Source organism: Cherax quadricarinatus, chromosome 53 (genome assembly GCF_038502225.1).
Source record: "Cherax quadricarinatus isolate ZL_2023a chromosome 53, ASM3850222v1, whole genome shotgun sequence".
Classification (NCBI taxonomy): Eukaryota; Metazoa; Arthropoda; class Malacostraca; order Decapoda; family Parastacidae; genus Cherax; species Cherax quadricarinatus.
In genome coordinates this window covers 11,107,543-11,118,571 of record NC_091344.1, presented here as the reverse complement: position 1 = coordinate 11,118,571, position 11,029 = coordinate 11,107,543, and the positions used below count along the sequence as shown (strand labels likewise).

Here is an 11,029-nt window from a genome sequence, read left to right as displayed (position 1 = left end):
AAGCTGAATCTTATCTACGCAAAGCTGAATCTTATCTACGCAAAGCTGAATGTTATCTACGCAAAGCTGAATCTTATCTACGCAAAGCTGAATGTTATCTACGCAAAGCTGAATGTTATCTACGCAAAACTGAATGTTATCTACGCAAAGCTGAATCTTATCTACGCAAAGCTGAATCTTATCTACGCAAAGCTGAATGTTATCTACGCAAAGCTGAATCTTATCTACGCAAAACTGAATCTTATCTACGCAAAACTGAATGTTATCTACGCAAAACTGAATGTTATCTACGCAAAACTGAATCTTATCTACGCAAAACTGAATCTTATCTACGCAAAGCTGAATCTTATCTACGCAAAACTGAATCTTATCTACGCAAAACTGAATCTTATCTACGCAAAACTGAATCTTATCTACGCAAAGCTGAATCTTATCTACGCAAAGCTGAATCTTATCTACGCAAAACTGGAGCTTATTTGCACTGTGATGTATCTTATCTACGCAGTACTGCACTATTATTCCCAAGGAAAGTGGGCACTTTCACCGTCTGACAGCGCAGAACATGTCGGAGTCCCTTATAGGAGGGGATGTGGTGCAAACTGGTCAATATTTGAGTTCCAAAGAACGAAGTCAGGACGTTGTTTGCATTAGGGAACGGGTTGAACAACACAAAGATTACTTCAGCTACGATGAACTTGTAAAAGCACTGATATCCCCATATACTTTGCTTAATCTGTATACTGTGATGTGCCATGAGGGATGGTATCTTCTCCAAGCTATGGCAGTGTAATTGGATGGGCCGTTCCCCAAGACTTTATTAGCTGTGAGGGGCACCCCTCCGGGCCACCCGTAATCGAAAGAGAGACGAGGGGATATGAGAGTGGAAGGCGGGTGAATTAGTCTCCAGAACCAAGGATGTCCTGGGAAATAGATTGACTTTCATTTACGAGAAAGGGAGATATAACTATTGATTCGAGATGAGGGAACAGGATTTGTGTTGAAAACTGTAGAAGCGGCTTGATCCAATACGCATGACGAGGAACTACGTGAGACCTGATGTGATCTTTTGGGTAGGCAGTTAAACTGTTTGGAAATTGTAAGTGCTTTGACGCAGAGAAAGCTTATATATATATATATATATATATATATATATATATATATATATATATATATATATATATATATATATATATATATATATATATATATATATATATATATATATATATATATATATATATATATATATATATATATATATATATACATATATATATATATATATATATATATATATATATATATATATATATATATATATATATATATACATATATATATATATATATATATATATATATATATATATATCCATGGTTGTTTAATATATTTATAGATGGGGTTGTAAAGGAAGTAAATGCTAGGGTGTTTGGGAGAGGGGTGGGATTAAATTATGGGGAATCAAATTCAAAATGGGAATTGACACAGTTACTTTTTGCTGATGATACTGTGCTTATGGGAGATTCTAAAGAAAAATTGCAAAGGTTAGTGGATGAGTTTGGGAATGTGTGTAAAGGTAGAAAGTTGAAAGTGAACATAGAAAAGAGTAAGGTGATGAGGGTGTCAAATGATTTAGATAAAGAAAAATTGGATATCAAATTGGGGAGGAGGAGTATGGAAGAAGTGAATGTTTTCAGATACTTGGGAGTTGACGTGTCGGCGGATGGATTTATGAAGGATGAGGTTAATCATAGAATTGATGAGGGAAAAAAGGTGAGTGGTGCGTTGAGGTATATGTGGAGTCAAAAAACGTTATCTATGGAGGCAAAGAAGGGAATGTATGAAAGTATAGTAGTACCAACACTCTTATATGGGTGTGAAGCTTGGGTGGTAAATGCAGCAGCGAGGAGACGGTTGGAGGCAGTGGAGATGTCCTGTTTAAGGGCAATGTGTGGTGTAAATATTATGCAGAAAATTCGGAGTGTGGAAATTAGGAGAAGGTGTGGAGTTAATAAAAGTATTAGTCAGAGGGCAGAAGAGGGGTTGTTGAGGTGGTTTGGTCATTTAGAGAGAATGGATCACAGTAGAATGACATGGAAAGCATATAAATCTATAGGGGAAGGAAGGCGGGGTAGGGGTCGTCCTCGAAAGGGTTGGAGAGAGGGGGTAAAGGAGGTTTTGTGGGTAAGGGGCTTGGACTTCCAGCAAGCGTGCGTGAGCGTGTTAGATAGGAGTGAATGGAGACGAATGGTACTTGGGACCTGACGATCTGTTGGAGTGTGAGCAGGGTAATATTTAGTGAAGGGATTCAGGGAAACCGGTTATTTTCATATAGTCGGACTTGAGTCCTGGAAATGGGAAGTACAATGCCTGCACTTTAAAGGAGGGGTTTGGGATATTGGCAGTTTGGAGGGATATGTTGTGTATCTTTATATGTTTATGCTTCTAGACTGTTGTATTCTGAGCACCTCTGCAAAAACAGTGATAATGTGCGAGTGTGGTGAAAGTGTTGAATGATGATGAAAGTATTTTCTTTTTGGGGATTTTCTTTCTTTTTTGGGTCACCCTGCCTCGGTGGGAGACGGCCGACTTGTTGAAAAAAAAAAAAAAAATATATATATATATATATATATATATATATATATATATATATATATATATAATATATATATATATATATATATATATATATATATATATATATATATATATATATATATATATAGATATATATATATATATATATATATATATATATATATATATATATATATATATATATATATATATATATATATATATATATATATAGATATGAAAGCAGGCCTCCTGCATTGTTCCTTCACTACAGTGTTCTACTCTGGGTCTCATCATTATAAAGACGTTTCGACATTTAGTAGCTTCATAATTTATTCCAGAACTTATTAACTGAAAACAGAAGATGAGTTAATCAGTCCCTTAAAATTATAATAGGCGACGTTTCGCTCTTGTTAGACCTTTATCCAAATGGTTCGGTTTTTATACTTATCAACAATAAGCAAGAGAGAGACAGAAAGAGAGAGAGAAAATGAGAGAGAGAGAGAGAGAGAGAGAGAGAGAGAGAGAGAGAGAGAGAGAGAGAGAGAGAGAGAGAGAGAGAGAGAGAGAGACAGACAGACAGACAGACAGAGACAGAGAGAGTGAGAGAGAGAGAGACTCGGCTGTAATATAAGCAAATATACCAGGGATATATTCAGGGTCACACAAGCGTTTTCACGCAGCAAACAAAAAAAATTATATAAAAGCCAGGTAAACAATGAACCAAGCAAAACAAACATTTCTCCAGGTCAGTCAAACATTTGCCAGTACAAGACAAACTTTATCGCCAACCCGAATTTATTTCCGTACTTCAGAAACATATATTTATTCAGAATAAAAATAAAAACTAAATTCTCTGCTGGACAAATTTTCCTGAGATTATTTATTATTATTATTATTATTATTATTATTATTATTATTATTATTATTATTATTATTATTATTATTATTATTATTATTATTATATTCACGTGAGTCGTTCAGTGTAACGTATATTAGAATTTCAGTAATCCGTCCAATAAGTGCGAGAGGTTATTCATTATACGCTAATTCAGATGTTTTTGTTTAGGAGTTAGCGAGGGGTTACAATACGGTAAAGTCTTGATAAACATACAAGTGAATTGAAGTTTATAGATGAAAGGTCACCAAGACGTGTAAAAATCTAGGTCAGAGCAGATCAATGGATCAACTCACGTAACTTGTGATGAAAGAAAAAAATGTTATCTGAAAGTATCGTTGTGTCTAGTTTTATGAAAATTGCATTTGATTCCAGCTTAACTGAAGAAGAAATTCTGGGAGTGAATGACACACACACACACACACACACACACACACACACACACACACACACACACACACACACACACACACACACACACACACACGTCAACAGATCAACTGGATGGAAAAAGTCACAACTATTAGTCAAGAAAAGGTTGATCGATACAAGAGCAATAACGACGGAGATTGTATTATCAGACTTGATTATCGAAATTGTATAATCAGTGTGTATTATCAGACTGTATCATCAGAGTGTATCATCAGACTGTATCATCAGACTGTATCATCAGACTGTATCATCAGAGTGTATCATCAGACTGTATCATCAGACTGTATCATCAGAGTGTATCATCAGACTGTATCATCAGAGTGTATCGCCAACAACTGTATTATCAGACTATATCATCAACAACTCTATTATCAGACTTTGTCATCAACAACTGTATCATCAGACTGTATCATCAGCAACTGTATGATCAGAGTGTATCATCAGACTGTATTATCAACAACTGTATGATCAGATACTTTATCATCAGAGACTGTACCATCAACAACTGCATCATCGGACACTGTATCATCAGAAACTGTATCATCAGACACTGAATCAACAGACTATACCATCAACAACTGTATCATCTGACAATATCAACACCTGTATCATCAGAGACTGTGTCGTCAAGGTTGTATCACCAGCGGCTGTCGCCAGCGGCTGTATCACCAGCGGCTGTAACACCAGCGGTTGTATCACCAGCGGCTGTATCACCAGCGGCTGTATCACCAGCGGCTGTATCACCAGCGGCTGTATCACCAGCGGCTGTATCACCAGCGGCTGTATCACCAGCGGCTGTATCACCAGCGGCTGTATCACCAGCGGCTGTATCACCAGCGGCTGTATCACCAGTGGCTGTATCACCAGTGGCTGTATCACCAGCGGCTGTATCACCAGCGGCTGTATCACCAGCGGCTGTATCACCAGTGGCTGTATCACCAGCGGCTGTATCACCAGCGGCTGTATCACCAGCGGCTGTATCACCAGCGGCTGTATCACCAGCGGCTGTATCACCAGCGGCTGTATCACCAGTGGCTGTATCACCAGTGGCTGTATCACCAGCGGCTGTATCACCAGCGGCTGTATCACCAGTGGCTGTATCACCAGCGGTTGTATCACCAGCGGCTGTATCACCAGTGGCTGTATCACCAGCGGCTGTATCACCAGCGGCTGTATCATCAGCGGCTGTATCACCAGCGGCTGTATCACCAGTGGCTGTATCACCAGTGGCTGTATCACCAGCGGCTGTATCACCAGCGGCTGTATCACCAGCGGCTGTATCACCAGCGGCTGTATCACCAGTGGCTGTATCACTATAAAGGAGGCGCAATATCCAGCGCTGCTCTGCGGCTCGCAGAAGTAATCAATTACAACAAATGTGAAGACTATGAGAGGAAGCGCAAGGCGTCTCAAGGATGTGAAGAGGATGCTGAGGCAAAGTGGAGTTAGATAAGAAAGAAAGAAGGACGCCAGGAGAAGAGGACGAATAGTGCTGGGTATAGAAAAGATTGACATGATTTGTTTAAGTAAATATAGGAAGCACATGAGTGAGTGAGGTTGGGTGTGACTTGGACCTGCCTAGCATGGGCCACTAGGCCCATTTGGCGTAAAGTAAAATATCTAGAACAAGCATTTACTGGGAACAACTTTTCTCCTCTGGACAGCTTTAGCAAGTTATGAGCGAAACGTTTCTTCAAAACAATTTTCTGCACGTTGGCTAAATGCTCGCACATTTCGGCTTTACGCTATGCACGCCCAAGTTATTCCTTCCTTTATTTGCAAAAGATAATAAGGCGAAGGAAAGTTTGAAGCAGAAATAAAGGGGCAATTTATACGGAGTAGCAACGGAAGTAAAGAGAGAAGAGAGAAGAGGGATGTAATCCAAGCTGATATGAGATCTTGAATCAACACAAGGAAGACCTTGGACTCCTGGAAGCTCAGCCCCGGAGAGGGAGCTCTCTACGTGAGCTGAGCAAGGTGTGCTCTAAGAGTGAGCTCTTGATGCGAGTTGAGAGAGAGAGAGAGAGAGAGAGAGAGAGAGAGAGAGAGAGAGAGAGAGAGAGAGAGAGAAGAGTAGCTAAAAGTACAAGAATAAAAACATTCTTAAGGAAGGCATCAGGACGAGCCTATATTAAAATTTGCAATAAAAGATTTTAATGTCTTTATGAAAGGCAGGAGAGGAGGAAAAGAGAGGATGATGAAGGAGACTAAGAGATTGTGATGAAAAAGAAGACAATGATGAATATGTAGATGGTGAAGAAGTGGATGAGGAAAAGAAGATGAATAAGATGAAGATGATTAAAAAATAGTGAAGAGGGTTAAAGGTTAACGAGAACGAAGAACAAGAGGTTGAAAAGGATGAATAAGTCGAAAAAGAAGACTAACAAGCTGAAGATGATGAAAAAAGTTACGAAGAGGGAAAAAAGAAGCATCAGAAGGGGAGGAAAATAATATGAAAGAATAGGAAAAAGTTACACTTGACGGAAGTTGACCAACAGAAAGTAATCGAGGGTTAGGCTAGGTAAGTTTTGTCAGGAAACAGTTCAAGAGTTTCCTGACCCGCCACTGGAACTTTTGGTCATTTGACCGAGGCCTTTCACTTGCTAACTGGTCCACCCCTTTTAAAATTTTGGTTATAATTATAATCAGTGGATATTGTTTTAATCGTGGGGTATAAGCATCCTTAGTACCAAGGAGATGAGGACTGAGATGAGACGGCCAGCATCTCTCTGCAAGCCTCCCGCCCAGGGTAGCCTGAGCGAGGCTCCACTGTGATATGGTTCGTGGTCTCTCCCTCATACCTGATAAGGCACAGTCGGATGGAATGCTGACTGCTCATAGCTTTATGCAATCTTTTGTGGCTTCTCGATACCTAATTCTGGGAGTCTTCTATTTTGTATATCTTTGTTATTTTATGTGGATGGTCTAGCGTCACATCATATGCTGTGATATTTCGTGGCTTTACGGGGTGGCCGGTAAGCCAGTGGAAAGTCTCGGTCTACTGACTAAAAGAGAAACTCATTTCTCTCCAGATGAAGACAATACCAACACGCGGAACTCTATGCACTCCCACAAGCTTCAACTCGCACTGTAGGTGGGAGTTGAGGCTCGAGTGTGACAAAATAAGAGAGGCGAGTTTGTGTAAGAAGTTCTGAGGAGAGAACTAGTGGTGACGCATTTACACTTGCAAGACAATACCGACTGAGTGTTCAAAAGAGCTTTTACAACTGGTGTTCAATTTGCAAATGTAAGGCAGCCGGCCCTGTCCTCACCAGAGGTGAAACCTTCTCTCCTTTGGTAGGTAAACAGGACACAAGTGCCAGTAATGTGACATTTTATTGTGGCAACGTTTCGCTCTCCAGGAGCTTTGTCAAGCCGTTATAAACAATAAATGGACACAGAGGGTATACATAGGTTTAGAGTGAGGGGTAGTAGTAGTAATACTAGTGATAGTGGTAGTAATGCTAGTGGTAGTAGTAGTAGTAATACTAGTGGTAGAAAAATCAACTTGTACATGACTAAAAAGGTTATTAAAGCTTGAAAATAAATGGTATAAAATACCGACACTGGAAACATAAACACATATGCAGTTTAATGCGATTCTTTATTGACAACGTTTCGCCCACACAGTGGGCTTTTTCAAGAGAGTTAGATAAAGCTTAATTATTAAAGCTTATTGTCTTTATAACCTTTACTGAAGAAAAATGCGATCTCTGACGAAGCCTTCGGGCGAAACATCTCTCTGCACATGTGTATTTGTTACCATCCACTGTGATCTCTGTCATATTATGGTCCAACAGTGACCGAAACGTTGTCTAAAGTTCCCTCTAGACAGTTTTGGTGAAAATATACATTATTGTGAATATTACGTCGTGAACAAAAATCTATACTTAACACATAATGCTCTTGGGAATTGGGAGAAATTCATTTGGGTCCGAGGAAGCTTAAGATAGCTCCGATTCCTTGGAATAAGAGCTCTTGCCAACACTAAGGCAGCCCTTTTCCCAGTTAAATGATACCAAATTAATGGAGAAAAAGATAGAAGGAGTAATAGGAGATAAGGGAGAGTAGAAAAGACAGGGGGAAGTATGATACACAAAGGGAAGTAGGAGAGACAAGGGGAAGTAGAAGACACAAGGGGAAGTAGAAGACACAAGGGGAAATAGAAGACACAAGGGGAAGTAGAAGACACAAGGGGAAAGTGGAAGACACAAGGGGAAAGTGGAAGACACAAGGGGAAGTAGAAGACACAAGGGGAAGTAGAAGACACAAGGGGAAGTAGAAGACACAAGGGGAAGTGGAAGACACAAGGGGAAGTAGAAGACACAAGGGGAAGTAGAAGACACAAGGGGAAGTAGAAGACACAAGAGGAAGTAGAAGACACAAGGGGAAGTAGAAGACACAAGAGGAAAGTAGAAGACACAAGGGGAAGTAGAAGACACAAGGGGAAGTAGAAGACACAAGGGGAAAGTGGAAGACACAAGGGGAAGTAGAAGACACAAGGGGAAGTAGAAGACACAAGGGGAAGTAGAAGACACAAGGGGAAGTAGAAGTCACAAGGGGAAGTAGAAGACACAAGGGGAAGTGGAAGACACAAGGGGAAGTAGAAGACACACGGGGAAATAGAAGACAAAAGGGGAAGTGGAAGACACAAGGGGAAGTAGAAGACACAAGGGGAAATAGAAGACACAAGGGGAAGTAGAAGACACAAGGGGAAAGTGGAAGACACAAGGGGAAAGTGGAAGACACAAGGGGAAGTAGAAGACACAAGGGGAAGTAGAAGACACAAGGGGAAGTAGAAGACACAAGGGGAAGTGGAAGACACAAGGGGAAGTAGAAGACACAAGGGGAAGTAGAAGACACAAGGGGAAGTAGAAGACACAAGGGGAAAGTGGAAGACACAAGGGGAGAGTGGAAGACACAAGGGGAAGTAGAAGACACAATGGGAAGTAGAAGACACAAGAGGAAGTAGAAGACACAAGGGGAAGTAGAAGACACAAGAGGAAGTAGAAGACACAAGGGGAAGTAGAAGACACAAGAGGAAAGTAGAAGACACAACGGGAAGTAGAAGACACAAGGGGAAGTAGAAGACACAAGGGGAAAGTGGAAGACACAAGGGGAAGTAGAAGACACAAGGGGAAGTAGAAGACACAAGGGGAAGTAGAAGACACAAGGGGAAGTAGAAGTCACAAGGGGAAGTAGAAGACACAAGGGGAAGTGGAAGACACAAGGGGAAGTAGAAGACACACGGGGAAATAGAAGACAAAAGGGGAAGTGGAAGACACAAGGGGAAGTAGAAGACACAAGGGGAAGTAGAAGACACAAGGGGAAGTAGAAGACACAAGGGGAAGTAGAAGTCACAAGGGGAAGTAGAAGACACAAGGGGAAGTGGAAGACACAAGGGGAAGTAGAAGACACAAGGGGAAGTAGAAGTCACAAGGGGAAGTAGAAGACACAAGGGGAAGTGGAAGACACAAGGGGAAGTAGAAGACACAAGGGGAAGTAGAAGACACAAGGGGAAGTAGAAGACACAAGGGGAAGTAGAAGACACAAGGGGAAGTAGAAGACACAAGGGGAAGTAGAAGACACAAGGGGAAAGTGGAAGACACAAGGGGAAGTAGAAGACACAAGGGGAAGTAGAAGACACAAGGGGAAGTAGAAGACACAAGGGGAAGTGGAAGACACAAGGGGAAGTGGAAGACACAAGGGGAAGTAGAAGACACAAGGGGAAGTGGAAGACACAAGGGGAAGTAGAATACACAAGGGGAAGTAGAAGACACAAGGGGAAGTAGAAGACACAAGGGGAAGTAGAAGACACAAGGGGAAGTAGAAGACACAAGGGGAAGTAGAAGACACAAGGGGAAGTAGAAGACACAAGGGGAAAGTGGAAGACACAAGGGGAAGTGGAAGACACAAGGGGAAAGTGGAAGACACAAGGGGAAGTAGAAGACACAAGGGGAAGTAGAAGACACAAGGGGAAGTAGAAGACACAAGGGGAAGTAGAAGACACAAGGGGAAGTAGAAGACACAAGGGGAAGTAGAAGACACAAGGGGAAGTAGAAGACACAAGGGGAAGTGGAAGACACAAGGGGAAGTAGAAGACACAAGGGGAAGTAGAAGACACAAGGGGAAGTGGAAGACACAAGGGGAAGTAGAAGACACAAGGGGAAGTAGAAGACACAAGGGGAAGTAGAAGACACAAGGGGAAAGTGGAAGACACAAGGGGAAGTAGAAGACACAAGGGGAAGTAGAAGACACAAGGGGAAGTAGAAGACACAAGGGGAAGTGGAAGACACAAGGGGAAGTAGAAGACACAAGGGGAAGTGGAAGACACAAGGGGAAGTAGAAGACACAAGGGGAAGTAGAAGACACAAGGGGAAGTAGAAGACACAAGGGGAAGTAGAAGACACAAGGGGAAGTAGAAGACACAAGGGGAAGTGGAAGACACGAGGGGAAGTAGAAGACAAAAGGGAAAGTGGAAGACACAAGGGGAAGTAGAAGACACACGGGGAAATAGAAGACAAAAGGGGAAGTGGAAGACACAAGGGGAAGTAGAAGACACAAGGGGAAGTAGAAGACACAAGGGGAAGTAGAAGACACAAGGGGAAGTAGAAGTCACAAGGAGAAGTAGAAGACACAAGGGGAAGTGGAAGACACAAGGGGAAGTAGAAGACACAAGGGGAAGTAGAAGTCACAAGGGGAAGTAGAAGACACAAGGGGAAGTGGAAGACACAAGGGGAAGTAGAAGACACAAGGGGAAGTAGAAGACACAAGGGGAAGTAGAAGACACAAGGGGAAGTAGAAGACACAAGGGGAAGTAGAAGACACAAGGGGAAGTAGAAGACACAAGCGGAAAGTGGAAGACACAAGGGGAAGTAGAAGACACAAGGGGAAGTAGAAGACACAAGGGGAAGTAGAAGACACAAGGGGAAGTGGAAGACACAAGGTGAAGTAGAAGACACAAGGGGAAGTGGAAGACACAAGGGGAAGTAGAAGACACAAGGGGAAGTAGAAGACACAAGGGGAAGTAGAAGACACAAGGGGAAGTAGAAGACACAAGGGGAAGTAGAAGACACAAGGGGAAGTAGAAGACACAAGGGGAAGTAGAAGACACAAGGGGAA

General features: G+C 41.7%; 1 protein-coding gene across 1 annotated transcript in view; it reads right to left on the bottom strand.

Moving 5' to 3' along the window:
• The window catches only part of Lcch3 (Ligand-gated chloride channel homolog 3), a 157,874-nt gene that overhangs the window by 83,525 nt on the left and 63,320 nt on the right, over positions 1 to 11,029 (bottom strand). The gene's annotated exons all lie outside the window — the stretch shown is intronic.